This window comes from Anas platyrhynchos, chromosome 5, assembly GCF_047663525.1.
Source record: "Anas platyrhynchos isolate ZD024472 breed Pekin duck chromosome 5, IASCAAS_PekinDuck_T2T, whole genome shotgun sequence".
Taxonomy (NCBI): Eukaryota; Metazoa; Chordata; class Aves; order Anseriformes; family Anatidae; genus Anas; species Anas platyrhynchos.
In genome coordinates, this window is record NC_092591.1 from 8,244,040 (window position 1) to 8,262,777 (window position 18,738).

General features: G+C 43.3%; 1 long non-coding RNA gene across 5 annotated transcripts in view; it reads left to right on the forward strand.

Annotated features, from left to right (window-relative positions):
- LOC106018961 (uncharacterized) overlaps positions 1 to 18,738 on the forward strand; it is a 122,716-nt gene that overhangs the window by 95,653 nt on the left and 8,325 nt on the right. For 4 of the 5 annotated variants that reach the window (XR_011809436.1, XR_005266394.2, XR_005266395.2 and 1 more), the window contains one exon: positions 18,251 to 18,403. This is a non-coding gene — a long non-coding RNA (uncharacterized lncRNA). Of the gene's footprint in view, positions 1 to 18,250; positions 18,432 to 18,738 lie in introns of all 5 variants that reach the window. The other variant, XR_001193399.5, reaches the window with a different exon arrangement.

Below are 18,738 nucleotides of genomic sequence, written 5' to 3' on the forward strand. Positions count from 1 at the left end.
TCTGGGAAGGGTTATGTTTACATGGTCTTTTGCAAGCAGAGATGAACTGTGAGTCTGGGTTGATTAGTGTAAGCTCAGTGTTGTGTGGATATGATGATGTGGCTTTTGGATTAGAGCTAGGTTGTGTCTAGTTATTTCGGTGTGTGGGCAAGATGAATGAACGTCTGTTTGCACAAGATCCCTTTGACCTGCTGGGTGAGATCCAGTTCCTCAGGCATTATGTAAGGCCATGTGAGATGTGCAAGAGTGTCTGAGACATCTTGTAAGGGGCTGAAGAGATAACATAGGACCTACATCGGACCCATGCTTCTCTGGAGAGGTAGTTAGCAGCCAAACAGGATTCCCAGCAGCATCTAAAATGGGCTGAACACCTGTGTGTGAACCACGTGTGTGTTTTGCTGTTCAGAGGGTTGAGGAGCAGACCTATGACAAATGTCCCATTTTTTATATGTCTGTCTGGCAGAGGTGACTTCCCCTCCAAGGGGCTAGGCTGAAGTGGGATTTGATGTTCCTTTTACTAAGAACAGCACATTTAGAAAATGGCAGTTCTACAAAGACAAATATATTCAGGAAAGTTGGCTGCAAAAGAAAGATTTCCAGTTTGCTGAAGATTCTTTTTAAAATTTGATTTGGGTTTAAAGGTGGAAGGATTGCTAAATTCGTGAGTAGCTGAGGGGTTAAAAGCTCCTGACTTCAGATCGTGGAGAATATCTGCCAAGTCTGTCTGCTCTGGGACTAGTACACCTTGCTAGCCAAGACAGCAGAGCTATAAGGAATCTTAAGGTTCGCTCAAGAGCCTGTAGTGGATTAGGTCAACATTTGTCAAGATTTTTTTTTTAATAATTTTTTCAACTCAGCAAATCATTTTGATGACCCTTCTTTCAGCCAAAAATTTTCAAGAATCTCTGCTTGCAGTGTCTGAACCGCACACAGGAAACATTTGGCATGATTACTTTCTTTCCGTAAGACTCTTTATGGCGAGAAATATTGCACAAAGATTTCATTTATTTCATTTTTGAAATTCATGTGTAAGGTTTATGTATCTCTCTGACAGATTGTAGGCTGATCTCCAATCACTAATCCTCATTTTCCTAAAGACAGAAACGATCTGTGCAAAACTCTTGCACAGAAACAAAATACACGTTTGTATTTATGCAGTCAATAGCTTTCTCTGACTATGTTAAAATTGAGTCTCAACGTTCAGTTATGTCAAAGTTTATCCAGGTTGGAGACTCAGTTTCTCATGACTTTCTGGCTAACTGCATGCTATTTGGTCTGCTTCTGTAGTATTTAACTTCTGACCATATTTAATTAGGCCAAAATTGTAGGTTTAGTTTAAAAAATATTTTAATGTGCTAAAAAATATCATTGCAAAAATCTGAATGTGCTGTAAAGTTAAGATAGATAAAATTGCTATAGTTTTTTGTTTGTTTGTTTTTTTCCCTGGAACCTCATGATTTTGGGTGACCCTACACTTGAATAATAGATGTTTCTTGAGTTCATTGTGGCTGGATTAAAGAAAAAAAATCTAGTCTCTTCTGTTCTGGTTTCCTAAGGGAATGAGACTTATGTTCTTATTCCTGCCAATCAATTTCTTAATAACTTTTGAATCCACTGGCTGGCTTCAGCCACCTTTGACATGGGATAGCCACCTCTCAGATATTGCATTCCTACCCACTTTGTGCAAATCAACAGCTAGGTCAAGGAGAAAGACTACTAGAAACCCCCCCAAGGGAACGACTGGGATGCCTGCAGGCAGCAGCAGCAACCCCCTGACCAGCCTGCGGGTTGGTGTGGGGCTACTTCCAGGTCAGCCACTGCATGGGGCTTGGATATGGGGGCACCTGGACATGGATGTGGGTAAGTCTGGAGGTGTGGGGAGGAGAAAAGTAGGATACATGAAGGTTAAGAAACATGGGGAGGGCTAGGATTTGTGGTGCGTGTGGTGAAGGGGACACAGTGGGGAAGGACTGTAGGGCTTGTAGGACTGTGCGTGAAAAGGGGAATGTTAAAGACAAATCAGTAAGGAACGAGGCTAGTTCCACTGCCTAGGGAATAAATTTTTAAGCTTGTTTTCACTAGATACACTGTATTTCAACATTTCTCAGTTTGAACTCCAGTCTTATGTAGTCCTTAAGGCACAGAGAAAAAGTGAGATGTATTTGCAATTCTGTTTGTGCATTTTGTATCCCAGCTACTCAGTGGGTGACAACAAGTAGTTAGACAACTGATTATTGAGTGTTTGATGATGGTCTGTCTAATCTTAGTCCAGAGCAATTGTATTTACCATCTTGATTTCCCTATTGAATAATATTGTGGCATTGGTTGCACACAGTACTTTCTAACATCTTATTAACTAAACAAAATCACAGAGTACTTTTAACAATAAGTGGTTTGTTTGGCTGCATTAATATGAATTCAAACAATTTTTACCGTCGCTGCATACATATGAACTGTCTCTTTCTGAAAATTAGATTTATTCTTTGTGAAAAATTCTTAAGAGAAGATCCCATTACCCAGCATGCTCCTTTAGAGAAGAAATTTTGAAAATTTCACCGTTTTGCAGTAAACAAATGCAGCTCTTGGAACATTTTGTAGCATGCTGTGGAACTAACTTGCCAGCATTTTGAACTCTCTGCAATGATTCAAAGCAATGATTCAGTGTTTTGTTTATATTCTTGGTGCTTCAGGAAAGGAATATTTGCAAAATTGTACTGTAAGAGAGCACCAAACTGGGTGTCATTTTAGTTTGGAAAAAGCTATCATTATGCTATGCTCTGTTTATTTATTTATTTTGTAGCATGATGTGGTTTGATCAAGAGAATTATGCAGGCAAAGTGAAATGCACAGTTTGAGACCAGCAACTGCTCTTTGGCATGATCCGTCCACTGGCAGAGTTCACTAAAACTGGAGTGAACGAACTTCAGCACTAGTGATGAATATGTCTCAGTTTTCCATAAAATGAGCTCCTGGGTTTTGCTAGTAGTAGCTGCTGTTTTTCATATGAAATTGGTAGAATATCTCATTAAACAAAAGGCAATTATATGTATTAGCAATAACAATAGTCATATGAGGGGGGGAAAAAAGCACAAAAACCACCCCCTATGGATGTAATTTTAGAAACACATTATGCAAGGGGTTAATTTGAGAGCTGTTTTTTTTTTTTTTTTTTCTTCACATTTTGAAAGCTTTGCTGTAATTTTGTATGAAATTTGAGATCAGTGAGACTATAATATCTTATGAATAATTTACAACGCCAACAGTCTTTCTGTGGAAGAATACTAAATTAATTAAGGCCTGGAGGAATTTCCATGTGTTTAAACCACATTATATCTTTAAGGTTTTACTGCTTCAAAGTGACTGAGATGAACTCCTGGCTTTTCAGGTGTTAACAGTCCCAGGAAAACAAGATTGGTGACCTTGCTTTAGCCTGGAACAACTAAAGGGCTTGAGAGTGTGTTTTGTGTGAATCTATTCAAATGATAATACCTTGCACTAAGTTTATTCCCTCACTTGGCTGGGATGTTGTATTTAAAGACACTGCCTTGCCATCTCTCACACCCAGAGATGTTTTGTTGGACACTGCAGTCCCTGACTCAGCCTGGCCACTCTTTAGGGTGGCTCATCTCTTAGGATTGAAGGAGGTGGGGGCCATCTCTTGATGGCTGGGACAACCCATAACTTAGCTAACCCTGCTCTGAAAAGCACAAAGCATGCGTTTAACTGCATGGGCCTGTGCAGAAAGGGGTTTCTTTGGACCTGTTGGTCAGCCTTCAGAGAAACAGTCAGAAAGCTCTTACGTGCTCCTAGGATTTTGCAAGTCTCAAGCCATAAGCATCTCCCACAGCTGATATTACAGCAAAGGCTGGATATGGTGAGAACACTAACCCGCCACACACACATTATTTATTTAAACAGGACAAAATAGCTGCTCTCCAGCTGCTCTCGATGCCCTTGAGTTGAAATGCAAATACAGAAAAAGCATGTGCCACTATAACCAACTGACAGCTGTTCCCTTTCCTGAAAGCCATTCAAGCAAAGCAAAGAGGAAATAAGCCCCCCTCTCTCATAGCTATCCAGCCTCAGCATCCCTCTCCTTTCCACTGCTGACCAACTACCTCAAGCAGAGTAATTTTTGTTCTCTAGGAGAACCTCTTCAGTAGTACCTGGGTTAGGCCCCTGAGGTCCTTTATGGTATAGAGCAGCCCACGCTACTCCTATCAGCCTGCCATAGTTGTTGCTTTGATCAGTTTCTCCACACTTTATTTCAGTATATTTGGGGAGTGAGGTGAGAGCTGGGCTACACCTTTTTTATTTTATAAGGTACAGATGGCTCAGGGGTAGTTCTCTGTGGTTTGACTCATCCTAAAGTTTCTGGCACAGTAAGAGAGGAAATGAATGGAAAGGAGAGACTGGGACATGATATACTGGGCCTTCACAGAGATACAGCTTTTATGCAGTGTATACATGTATGTGTAGAGGAGTTGAAGATGGCTGGAAGGACCTGTGCCATCAGGCCTGAAAACAGAGATCTCATGTTATAGGATCTTCTTACTCGGGTACTGTCACAGTGTGTCTGTCCCAAGAGTTACAGCACAAGGCTGTTGTGGGAACCATCCCTACCAAGGCAGCAGAAGCTCAGCTAAGGTGAGCATAGATTTGAAGACCAGGTTTGTCCATTACTCTTCTTGAAAACACCTTTTCTTGTGCTGAGGAAGGCAACCTCTGCTTTGGGTTGGTATCACTGTGAGCGCCCAGCTCCTGCCGGTGTGGTTTGGCTGGGTTAGGCCTGGTCTGCCTGTGTGGGCTATGGACTCACTCACATCTTGAACCTGGCTCATTCCAGACACTGGGTGGTGGACAGTATGAACCTGCAGGACTGCTGCACACTGGATGCAAAGCCCAGGGGTCACGAAATGTCTCAGCCTTCTCTTAGCTTTGAAAGGTAGCTGGGGAGTTCAGTACCTCCCTAGCATAGAGCTCTGCTCTTTCCAGATGCACATATACTGAAACGCTTTGCTGGATGAGGACCTCTGGCACCACAGCCAGTCTGCACATGCATTAACTCAGAAACGAACCAGGGTACAGAAAGCTGCAGTGTCCTATTATACACAGTCAAATTACTGACCGTATATGCTCAGGCTACTTGAACAAATTAAAAGTGGGAGGTGGAGGAAAGACAGTCAATGAGGCCTGTATGATTGTAGAAGGTGGGGGGGAAGTCAGGCTGGGGGCCCTCAGCAATACCCAAATTGTCCTGTTTGCCAACATCCATGGATAATTTACACATCAAAAGGAGGGAGCGGAAATGGACATGAAAAGTGACAGCAGTTGCCAAGTTAAATAAAAGCCCCTCAGTGAACATGAAGAGCAATAAGAGCCGTTTGGAAAGTTGGCTGCAGAAGAAGAGGTTATGTGAGAGCTTATACCCGACCGCCTTCTTGGCCCCTTGGGAACCAATACAGACGTGGAATTCACTTGACCCGCAGGGCTGAACAAAATATGGCCACACATCAGTAAAGCCTGATGCTGAAGTCATAGGAAACAAAAGCAGGACTGTGCCAGATGCCAGACGAGTGGGATCAGGTAGCAGGAACCACAGCCTGACTTCAAAACGCTCGAGTAATTCTGGGCTGTTGCATTTCCACTGGACTGAATCTGAAGAAAATAAAGTGGGAGAAATGGCAGATTTTTTTTTTTCCTTTTATAATGGTTATATATAGGTTAAGTTTGAATAAGCAAAAGGCAATATTTCTAAGAAAGGCTGCTTTTTAAAATATGAGATTTTATGGTGTTAAAGCAGTTTCTTGTCATGAATGACTGAAGGACAGACAGTGTGCTTAGGTGGGTTAGGAACACCCAAATCTTTCCTTGCCTCTCTGCCCTCAGTTGTAATTTTTTTCCTCCTTTGCTTGGAGCAAATTTAGAAATAGTCTTGGTTTTCCCCATCCCAACCCAGTCTCCTTTCTACTGCTGAATTAGCTGCTTAAGATACATTGTCAAACAACATCGTTCCAGCTTGACTGTGTAAGAGATGGTGTGAGTGTGATCCAGGTTTTCTAATGCAATCACTAAGAACAAAACTAAATGTTGCCCTGAGCAAGAACTTTTCAATGAGGATCTGATCTCTTTTTACACAAGCCCAAACCTGAAACCACCCCACAAACACCAGTGCAATCACTCTGGATGCGCAGGAGAGGTGAATCCACCCCCAAGTTTTGCCTCTCGCATCCTGGGGCGAGCAGCCTGGCTCAGAAGGGGAATGAGTGGAGGGCCTGCAAGGATTGCTGCCTTTTTATACAATCTGCATCAGCTTTGTGATCAAAGACTGCAAGTGACCGGAATGGACAGCATCCTGGGCTTTCCCATTCACCGGGCGCAGCAGGATTAACCCAACGCCACGACTGGGGGCTTTGATGCCCATCACGTGCATCTCTGCTGCTGTGCCCCTTTGTTCTAGCCCCAGGAGGCAGGCGGTGGTGTGCACATGTGGCTGGGTGGTGCTGCGGGGAGCAGAGGGTGTTTAAAGCCCCTTCGGATCCATCAGGGCTCGAGTCAGCGAGAGACGAGCCAAATGCCTCATGGGGTGGCTCTATCTTTGGCTGCCGTACGGTGGGGATGGGATTACAAGCAGCCTCCTGCTGACAAGGCTTTGGAGGAATAATAATATCTGGAATATTATAGAATTTGGGGAATAATAATATTTGGGGGGATAATAACACCCTCTAGGGAATAAGGTTGTCTCTCTATTTCATATGACCATGACACAGAGCGGCTGTAGCTGCTTATATGCAGTGGGAATTAGCAGCTTCTTCAAGGTCTATGTGCCAGTTCCAGTTAAAATGTTCCCAGCATGTGTTCTGGCACCGCAGATGGGATGGGGATCTCCCTGCAAAATAAAACAAGTGGGACTTCCAGATCTGCTGGAAATTGCTCTGCTTCCTGTGCCTGGGAGTCAATAGCACTCAGAGATTCCCCTTGGCATCTGCTCTTCCTTCCTCCTCCCAATCAGTTAAGGGCCAGGTAGGGTTTTGCTGTATTATTTTCTCTTTAAGATCCAGACGCCCATTTGCTGTGCATGTGCATAGCTCTATCAATTCAAAGGAGTATAATTAAGCTGAGCTTGTAATACCCCAAAAAGGTGGCTTGGGGTACTGAACCCTGAATTCAGGGTACTGATGCTAGAAATAAATAACTTGATTTGCATTTCTGTGCTAGCATATAACCCCGTTCTGATGTAATTGATTTGCAGTGCCTTCACAAAACCTCCTTGCTAGCAATAGATGTAATACCTGAGGCTAAAGGAGAAAAGGATAGTTTTAATAGTAAGAGGACATTGCAGCAACATGCCTGAGGGGGTGTCGGTTTCTAAGGCTGTCTCACAAGATAAGGAAAGTCCCCTAGATGAAAATCCTGCCTCATACAGGAAAAGTACATCTGTGTTTCTACGTCGAGTCCTGGCTGGCACGTCCCCCAGGATGGGGAGGGTGACCCGTGTGCCAGTCCTAAAGCGGCATGAGGAGAGCGATTGCATGCACATTGTGTGGCAAAGAGCCATGTCCCCTGAGGAGCTGAGCCCTGGGACGTGCTGCTGCTGTTACTGATCTGCTGCTGCCCGTCCGCAGGCTGTTCCCCTTGCCCGCCAGCTCCAGGCGGGGAGATGCCACCAATTCAAAAGGGACAAAATCCGGGTGAAGCATAACACAGCTCTTTCTTGGCTGGCCCTGCACAACAGCAGGGAGATTTTCTGCTTAATCTAAAGGGATCAGTGGGCTCAGAGAGTGCCCAAGCCCAGGACTAGTCAAAGAGAAGAGCAGGACAGACTGGCAGAGGCACGTATGAGCTCTCAGCAGCAGCGTGCAGGCTGCACAGTAGCTTCAGCACTGCCTGCTGGCATCTCCTCCATCGGAGCCAGCAGCGCCTCCGAAGCAGCTGCTTGCCTGCCTCCTCCGACACCCAGCAAGGTGCCGCGATGGCAGCTGCGCCCATAAGCAGAGCTGCTGCAGACGGGTGGCCGGATCCAGAGGGATTTGCTGCAGGAAGGGCTGGCCTTGGGCTGTGCACGTGCTGGTCCGCACAGGCAAAGCACCATCTGGTGAGAGGTGACTGCTGCAGGAGGCAGCAAGGGCAGGGATTACTTCTCAGAGCCAGCCATGCAGAGACACTCACGTGTGTGTTTGTGTGTGTACATATATTTCACCAGGACTGCTAGGAAAAAAAGAAAGGCTGGTGTGAAATCACGTCTCTATCAACCACAGATGTGCACATCTAATGCATAAAGCAAAAGGGGAATGGTGGCTGTAGCCATTAGAAAACCCTCTGAGCTGTAGAAAAACAAACATTTCCTAAAGTGAGAAAACAAGCTGCACTGTCTGCATCTGTTTGCCGTGGGGTTCACAAAAGGGGAGAGAAATCAAGTCAAACTCAGTGGGCTTTTAGCTGCCTTTGGAGGAAGGGTCTGCCTCATGTGAAAGCCACAGCCATGGCAAGTGCTGGGAGCTGCCCTTCGGGAAATGCATTGGCTGTAGCACCAGGTGTGCAAGGGAGACAGCCGACAATTACACCTTTCGTTTCTTTCCCATGTTTGACAGCCAGGTGCCTTTTTGATCTGCAGTGTGCACGAGTGCATACATGTATATTTATACACAATCTCAGCTCTATCATTTCGGCTCAGTCATGAATGGCTTATCTGAACGTTTAAACAAATATAGGGCTGATGTACATACTCCAGTATCAAGTGCAGAGGTTCCTTTTTGGTATTTGTAGTCCCCTGCAGTTGTATAAAACATTTTCTTTCATGTGGCACTGTGAAATTATAAGGCTGTCGTGCAGATTTTGCTGAAGAAAAGCCAGTCCTGTGGTTTGTTTCCCAAAGATTGATGGGTTATATGGCAAAACTTTTCAGCTGGGCTGTAGGATTCAGCACTTTGCAAGGCCTAGGGTGGTTGGATGCATGTTGTGCGTGATGCCTGTCCAGAAATGAGACCTGGTTTGGGAGCCAAGCGATGGAAAAACAAAAGACTTAACAAAGTCATTCATAGAGGTGTAGATTTTTCTGTAACTGCAGAGGTTGGACAAACCAAGTAATTCCTATTGACTGCATGTTATACAGAATTGTAAATAAAATGTTTGCACTAGTTCAGATATTAAAAATGATTTCTTTCTTTCTTTCTTTCTTTTTTTTTTTTTTCCTTTTTTTTCTGCCAATGAAGAGTTAAAAATCAGAAAGCCCAAGCCCTCTCTTTTCCCTGTGTGTTTACTACTGGTCACTGCGGGAGACAGAGTATTGGCCTGGAACGCCTCTTATTGACCTTATTACATTCTTATAAAAAGCAAGTTGTTTTCTGGTTTAGAGCAGAGATTTTCTGCTCAGAGAAAAATCTTTGCTGGTTACTTCTGGCGCTGGAGCCAACCCCGCTGCAGGAGCTCTGAGGCCTCCCAGGTAATGGCACGGTCTGCGGGAGACCATTAAGTGGTATTCTGCGAGATGAAGAGGGCACTTCCAGGCTTGAGTTACGTTAGAGTAGTTTAAAACCATGGTGCTCACCGTGGTATTCGCCGTCTGCCATCAGAACTGCTTGAGAATAAGGCAGCAAAAACATTTGAGCAACCAGTTGTTGCAAACAAGACAAACTCTGACCCAAGAGGGGGATTGGACTAATTACTGTGTGACCTTATGGCTCAAGCCAAGACCAAGACTTGCACAGACTGCAGGATTGTGGGCTGTCATTATATGAAAGAAGACTTGTTCCAGCAATTCCTTCTCTTTCCAGAGCTTCCTGGCTGCGAAATGAAAAGCCTGAGGAGAAAAATACATTTTCTTCTTGGACTGATATGGTGTGGAGGAGGCATGCAAAAAAGGATCATTATTACTACTATTATTATTTTTGCTACTGTAGAATTGGTGTGTTGGAGGGAAAAGAAATATGATGTGCTGTCCCTGACAATGATTTTTTAAGTCCTAGATGCCTTTGCGAGTGAGGTAGTACTGATCTCTTCTGGTGAGAAAACATCTGAGGAGATCTGGTTCTATTGAGGAGCCAAAGAGAAAGGCAGGAGGGTTGTATTTCATGATGCTCTAGGAACTGAACTACACAGAGAGGAAGGTAAGGTTGACAGTGATATGTCAGCACTCTCAAAGGATGGCCCAGGGTGCGACACATCCCTGTTCACATTCATGAGTCTGCTTCTGCAGGTCTTTTAATATGTGATCTGAGTAAGGTGGGAGAGATTTTCAAGTACGGGGCATGTACTGTCTGAGGAAGAGCCATCTAATGCTCCCGCCTCGCTGTGCTGTGATTGAAGGAAGTCCCTCGTGTAATATTTATTACATTCAGAATTCATACCAAATCACTCTAAGTTGTAGTTTTGATGGAAATTGACCCTGTAAACCATCTGATCAAATCTTGGGTCAAGATGACATGGCATATGCAAATCATATGCAAAGCTCTTGTATAGCTGCATGTACAAAGTTTGCACTCTACCGCAAGCAAGTCTCCTCTGACTTCAATTAAAATTTTGCCCAAGTCAACTTGAGCTTTGCACATATAGCTCTATGTGGGCTTTGTGCATAATTTGCATATGTCATGTAATGGACAACATGGTATTGTGTTTGAGCTGTCTCCTCCTAATTAATACATGATAAAAACTCGTAGAGAATAATGATTAAGAAAAATTTGCGCACAATGAAATTGCTTGCAAATGACCACACTGGCAAAATTATAACCCAGTACTATTGCAGTCCCATTTATTTTCTGTTAGGTTTAATCACCACTAATAATTCAGTTGAGGGTAATTAATCTTTGCTGATCAAAGTACAGGAAAGCGCTGAAGTACTGTAGCTGCATCATAATGACATGAAATGCTGATGGTGCACAATTGCCTGTTTGCAGAGAGATGTGAATATGTCCTCATTGGCATACAGTCAATGAGTGTTAGTTCATTATCACTCAGTAGAGGATAGAAGCTCAAATAATAAGGTAAAAGAGCCCCAAAATACATACATGGGCAGATGTTTGCAACTAGTGCTCAGTTCATTCCCCGAGTTGCAGTGAAACTGTGGTAGAGACTACTGATGAAAAGGACATTTGATATTATTACGATTTTTTTTTTTCCTTTCTGAACTGCTCAGTCAAGATGTGGTCCAGTGTATGCTGCACTAAGGAAGCAGAAAGTTTAATTCCCAGACCCCTGGGATTCCATAGCAGAAAGTCATATTCCCATGTCCCTTGTATTCCTTGGGTCAGCATCAGATTGGAAGCTTGTGGGCTCCATGGGGGGCCAATGAATACTTTTTGAAAAGGATGTCTTCTCTGGGTGGCTTGATGCCTTAAAGCTGGTGCACTGGCCATCTTCTCTTGGGGTAGGTGGTTGGTGCACAGAGGGAGATGGACTGCGGGCAAGAGATTCTGCAGTGAACCTGGAGTGTGGCTGAGAGCTTAAGGTGATAGGCCCTGTGTCCATCTTAGTTCTTCCTCTACCATTTTTTAAGGGTTTCAGATCCTGACTGTGCTGTTGTCTTGGACTAGGTACAAATCCAGAAGGACCATTTCTATCCCTATAGCCAGAGAAAAGAACAGGGACAAGTTTCCTCCTGCTTTACTTCAGCTAAATATTAGATATGTAACATGCTTGAACTTACAAGGCTCGAAGTCAATGTTGTGCTGCACTGTTTTGCAGATGACATTTAAAAAATCCCAACACCTAATTTATTTAGTTAGGGTTCATTTATTTTAATCTTTCAGCTAAGCCCTTGTTTGGGAACTTTGATCTGAAAGTGGTGTTTGTTTTCAAAGTACCAAAAAACATTCTTTCCATGTCTGAATATTCTATTTAAAATTCCTTTGATATTCCCTTCTATTGATTCTGCCATCAAACATCAGTGGTGTTAAAAAAAAAATGACAACACCTATTACTAAGAGACAGACAGTATTTAGAGCTACAGTGGTCCTGGAGTAGAGTGAATCAAAACTGGAAATCCATCAGTTCTTTGGCTGCTAAATCATTTCCATGCTGGGTTGGCATTTATCTTCCAGAATAGAGAAGCCTTTCAGAGAACAGCAAATATCTGGCTGGGAGCCAGAAGCCTTGGATATAAGACAATTAGCACAACAGGGGGAAAGAAGGGCTTCCGGAATTAGAGATGAATAAGAAATATTTGTAATGTGCACTTTAAGTTATTGGTTTGATCACAGTAAATGTTTGTCACATTTCTCTTGATTGGAAGCGTAGTGCTGTATTGCTTGTCTGGTTTTGCTTTCTTCTGTAATTAGTTTCACCACTGAGTGGTAGGACTGGTACATATTGCACTTGTTGTCCTGTTCTTCATCTTTAAAAGGCTACTGTGTTTGGTTCAAAATAGATAAAACGGCAACTTGCTAGTTGCTGCAAAGACAGACTGCTCCCTCCTAATCCGCTGGCTCTCTCTCCATACGTATCTTTAATTAGACATGAGGATTTAAGCCTTTACATTCTGAGGCACGTTACAGTCAAACTAATAATTAAGAGGATATATTTAGATGGTTTAAAAAACCCACTGCTCTTCTAAGTAAATCTTGATGTTTAAAAGTGCCAAAGGGTTTCCAGGCTCTTCGCAGTATCACAAGCTGCAAATTTGCTCTTCTTGCTGTCAAAGGAAAATATCCCAATCCTAGAACATAAACAGGCTGTCAAGTCTTGAATATTAAAAGGCTTCAACCATTTTGTGGCACTCTGTTAGAAAGAAAAGGCACAGTTTCATTGATTAGGGTCACACCAGCTGAAACTGTGGAATTTCTTTAAGATTTATCTCATGAAGACGAAGAATTAATGAGGCCTTGCCTAACTTTAGGGACTGAAACAAGAATTTACTTGAAAACTAACAGAGACGAGACGTGTGAAAGCATCCTTCTGCTTTACATAGCTGTGTTTAAACCCCAGCTGGGATATCGTGTCTGCTTTTGGACACTGCGCTCCTTGAAAAATGTAGGTAAACAGAAAGACGGTAGTTCGGAGGAGAACAGAAAACATGGCTCTGAAAAAAGCTGGGGATGTTTAGTCTAGAAAAGAGCAGACTGGTGTGTCATTTGGTGATCTTCAGATGTGCAACAGGCTGTTGCAGCGCAGAACGGGCAATCTGGTCTCCACAATGGACAGAAGAAGAAGTAATGGGCTTAAAGTTCAGAAAGGAAAACTTCATTAAAGCATTAGGGAAAACTTCCTGCTGTAAAGGTAGTTAAGGACTGGGTGATATTGTCTGGGTTAGGTGTGGAGGCTCATTGAAGGTTTTCCACAACAGGCTAAATCAGTATCTGTTAAAGGTGGTTTAGATTGGTGTCATCATTGGCAAGAATGGTCTCTAGAAGTTGCTTTCAGCCCTATTTTCTATCATTTCCACTAATCATATTCTCCTCTCACAGATGATCATGCTTTGTGACTTGGACTTCGGGCAAACAGTATTACTGCTCTTACATGTCTTTTGGAGTTCAGCATGGATTATGTAGTTATACATCACAGGGCTCGTAAGATTATATATATTTATCTATATATCCATTTGTCTATCATGATGAAAATGTAAATGAAAAGACATTTTTCTTTAAATTTTGCCATGGAAGAATACTGTCTATTGAAAACCTCAGGCTTTTTTTTTTTTTTTTTTTTTTTTTTTTCTCAATGAAAATCAAAGTGCCCCATGGGAAAACAAAATCCAAACAGCACATTTGGGGATGAGCCAATCCAAGCCAAAATGATGTACTTTGGCATCTCACTGGAGAGTTCCTGCTTGCACAGTGGCTAATGGGAGTTACAGCATTGTCTCCCAGGTCCCTGATCTCTGTTCTTTTGCCTTCTAAGTAAGTGTCTCATTGCATTGCCTCACTTGGAGGCAACAAGGCCTCTAGGAGGATACAGTACAGTCAGGCTTATGGGCAGCTCTGAGGAACTATAGTTCCCAACGGGGCATGACGATGGCTTGAGATGGGCTATTCACATTTCTGAACTATGAAATATCTCTCCTTGAAATGCCAGAATACATTCAAAGTTACTCTTTTCAGGCAAAATCTTCCTCTCTTTACTAGTTCCTAGGTGATTGGTTTGGAGTGTTTTTGTTTGTTTGTTTCTGACAAAAAGTAATGATTTTCGTTGGGAAGTGTCATTTTTCACTCATTCTAGAAAATGCACAAAAAGACAACGTTCCACAGATGATTAAACTTTCAGTGAAAACAAGCAAGCTAACAACCCTTCCTTGCCCCTTTGTTCATTCTCATTCCTCCTATACACGGGGAATTCCTAGAACTGAAAATATTTTTATGGAATCTGCTGCAGAATTAAGCTAGGAGCTGCAACAGCATTCACCCTTGCTACAGAATCACCCTAGGGAGACATGTTCCAAACTGATAAGTGAATGGTGGTAGCAAGAATAGCCTCTGGTTTATGGTCCTGTAACTTCTGGTTATGATCATTTCACCTTTGGTTATGTGGGCGAGGACAAAGCAAAGACAAAGGGATTTCCTGAAAATGACTGTTCCCTGGCAAACCTGCGTAAGAGGGAGGTCTCTGTCAAGTTCCTTGTCAGGATATTATCAGATATTCCTGAATTGTTCTGTCAGGTGAGTCAGGTTCTGCTCCACCAGGGGCCACCTTCTCCATGGTAATGCTGTCCCTTATTTCTTGCAGCTTCTCCATTCTGTCAAGAGCCCAAGTGCAAAGTTCCCAAAGGAGGCTTGCTCATGGCCTTCATTCCTAGCTGCACTTCTTTTGCACTATTTAACTTTAGCCCCATCTCTTTTACTCCCTCTGAGACTTCAGTCTATGCTGTTTCTATCCAAATGACGAGCAAGGGGCTTTGAAACACTGGCTTAAAGGACTTCCTTCCCTGAACATCTAGGAGTCAAGAATAGCTGCAGTATAGGACATCCTGATCCCCCATCTCCCCATCTTCCATGTCAAGAAAAATAAAATGGCTCAAAGCTGTGCAAGAAACATATTTCCCCTTTTACTATGTTAGTATTTCTCTTGGATATTTGCAAGTACTTTACAGTTGCCATATGGGAATTGCCTGCAGTGCCAGAATGCCAGTCCTGGGAACTGCACTGCAATAAAACATTGTAAACTTTAGCATAGCAGCTTGAACATTACTGTAGCCTTTAAACTTTGTTTGTATGAGGTCAAGTAATCAGCTGGGTCTGATATTTGATTACTAGTAAATGTAAAGCTGTGTGGAAACCAGCTATCTGTGCCCAGAGTAACTTAATGGGAAAAACAAGGTGGCTTTGGAGTTATCTTCCCTCTGAGCAGACACCGTCCCTGAGCCCTGGGGAGACCTGGAGACCATGGTAATGAGTCATAGTTCTGCATCTCTCAGAGACCCATTCAGACCTCCCAAGACTTTCTTCTTTTCTCTTTGTAATGTTAGCTTTTTGTCTATTTCCCCTGAAAGCTGCTCGAGGCAACAGGTAAATCTATGGGTAACTGAGGTGAGCCAAATCCTCACATCCTGCAAACAAGTTAAAGCTTAACGATGAATGCCAGCTCCAGGCTGGGCCCTTGTGTTCTGAATGGAGTTGAACCATCCCTGTGTTTTACTGCATACATGGACTGTGCCTGGCTCCACAAGAGCTACTTGATTAATTATCGCACATCAGGCTGCTCTTTAGCAACGTCAGGCTCAGGAGGTGAGACCAGCCAGCCCAGCCTGCTGGGAAATTTCCGTGGGTAGCACTCTCAGGCATGACTCAGTCTGTTGTTCTGTGTTGCAGTTCTGGGGAAGATCTGTCATGTCAGAACCTGCAGGGTGGTGACATCCTTGTAATTCCTCTGGAAAAACAAAAAGTGCAAGTCAGAGGCTTTATCTTAGCTTCATACTGGTTGTGCTGTGTGTATAAGCACAACTTCAAGTTAAGCAGTTGAGTAAAAAATGATTTGAACCCTATAAATGACAAAATAAACGTAATTCCATGTTAGGCACAAAGAGGAATATTGTCCTAGCTGTAAGCGTTCACCAACCAGCTGTTGAGTCCAGTTGCACCCGAGTGTCCTCCTGTCTCTCTAGTCCCTCCACCTCCTCCCTCTACTCCTTAGCTCTGGTATTAGTGTTACAGCCTGACTCCACAACTCAGAAAGGGATGGTAAAATGGATATGAGAGATTGTCTTCTTCCCTTTGCTCCTGGGCATGCTACAAGCAGTGCATACCTGTTCTGGCTGCCAGCATTTCCAGGAACAGGTTCTTTGCAGAAAGGGGACTCAGGAGTCTGCAGTGCCCCTTGCATTGGCCTGGGCTCTGCATCCCACTGTTCATGTACAACACAGACGGATTTCCAAACCAGGAACAGGTTCCTGCTTGGGTGAGGAGTTTCTCGGTGACAGTGGTCTGTCTTAGTAATATACAGTCCTGCCAGTCTGGTGTGTCCTGTCACTCAGACCAGGTGCCTTTGCCACCACTAGTGAAATTCTTCACTTGCTGCAGCTGATCAGAACTGCTGCTGAGATCAGACTTCAGTGACTGTAAATCAGCTGCTCTCCATCCCCTCAACAGCATTTTAACTGTGTGTGTAGGATATTAATTATAGGTTATCTTTTTTCAGACCTATACTTCTGAATTACTTGTTGCTTTAGGAGCTGAAAAACTGGCCACAAGAGACAATGGCTCTGCAGTGGCTTTTAGCCTCCCAGGACAAATCCCTGAGCTGACATCATCTGCAATTATGGTGCACAGATCCAACCACTTTGACATAAGGTGGTAAATTATTCAGGATTTGGCAGCCACCATAAATGAAGATTGTGCTTTAAGAAACCTCAGAACTGCAAGACTGGTTTGTCACCACAGTCCTATTCAGCCAGTGGCCTATCTCTGAAAACAATACTTTGGATGATGGTGATAATGCCCTAGGGTAGATGTATGTGGAATAAATTATTTCCCTTTGATTTCATGGAATTTTCTTGGCTAATATCTATAGGCACAAGGATTAAAATCCTTCTCAGCTGGGACTATGTGGTTTCTGCCCCAAACTACTTGTATTTTAAAGTGAATCAGAGCTAAATACAGGGTGACACAACTGCAGCAGATTTAGTGGGTCAGTGTAGGGTGGAAGAAGGGTGAACTAATAACCATGGGCAGACAAATTTCCTGTCTTGTTCTAAAAAACTAGTTCTGAGTCACTCAGACCCAGGCATGTTGGAGTGAAAGGAACAATAACCATGATAGACACAGGTCAGGATTGCAATCGAGACTTGCAAGCTATTGAGTCCTGAGGAGCTCAGGTGGACAAAGCAAATATACATCATTCCTGCTAAGGATATACTTAGGGTCAGGAGTAAAGGTATAATCATTTTGCCATGTGTTGATCAGTTACATGAGAGGCCCAGCATGATTAGGAAAGTTAAAGTTTCTGTCAGGAACTGGTGTGACTCACATTGGTGTTTCTGGATCATTTCACAGATTAAAAGGCTTCAGATTAGACTGAGAATTTCATGGGAGTCAGAAGGGGAGGAAATATTCTTCGTCTTCACTGTTTTGCTCTTACAGGTATGAGGAGCCAGCCAAGGCTCAGCCAAGGAAGACAGAGCCATCGTCCTGACAGGTTGATGGGATGTGAGAAGGGTGGAAAGGAAAGTCAGCACTGCCGCCTTCTGTAGGTCCTATAGGTCTTGCTTTCTTTTAGGAGACACCAGTTTGTGCTTCTCTATTGCACGTTCTTTGTGCAGGCCAGAAATGACTGCTTGATCCTAAAAGGCAATACCTGATGTATGGTAAAATGCATTTCCTTCTTGCTGTTTGTCTTGTTTTTTATACAACTTTACCACATACCATCATCATCACCATAATGAAAACATATTTATTAATTGAGGAACCCTGGGGAAAACTAGGCAGGCTATTGTCTCCTTTGAGAGAGGTGTATCTTGGTACTCAGAGAAAACTCTTTTGCATCCCTATTGATTTACTCTGTTCATTGAAAGCCTTTTTTTTACTCATTATCAGCCATGTTATCTGGATATAAAGTAGAGGCTGGAATAAATTTTTCAGAAAATGTGAAACTGCAAGTGAATATTCACTCACGGACCTTCACAGCCAGTAGGGACCATTATGAGCTTCAAGCCTGACCTCTGGCATAGCTGAGGCCAAGCAATATGACCAAGTAACTTGACTATATGGTATTTAAGGAAACGTGTTCTTTGGAAACTGCATTTTAACTAGTTATTATTCAAGGAACGTGTATTTCTTAGATTGCTTTTACGTGTGCTGAAAATTTATTTTCTCTCTCTTCTCTTTTCCAGTTTCAGTCTTTGAATTTCCCCCAGGTCCACCCACCTGGCTGTGCTGGGAGCTCTGGCTAATGCCAGAGACCCCAGCAGTCCTCTCCAGAACCAATGCAATGGTGTGTGCTCAGGCATCTGGCTGGAGTGGAATGAACATCTCTTCATGAAGAAGTAAGCAGACAGAAGGAGGAATTGCACAGTAAGGAATTAAATGTCCCTTGCTGAACTGAGCACTGGCAAAGGGATATGTTGCTTCTTCCTGCTAGGGGTGGTTGTCCAGGAGAAAAAATCATTTGATTTTGCAGAGGCATTGTGGAGTCCTGTTCCTAATCCAAAGGGGGATAATAGAGGATTTGTTAGTGTCTGCAAGATATCATCCAGGCAGAGATGAGTGTGGTCTGCCCGTGTTCCTTGTCACTGAAGCCATGTGAACATGGTGCTGAGCTGGAACTAATAACCTTCACTGGGAGACAGGATGCAACAGCGCCAGCCAAACTTGCCAGTGC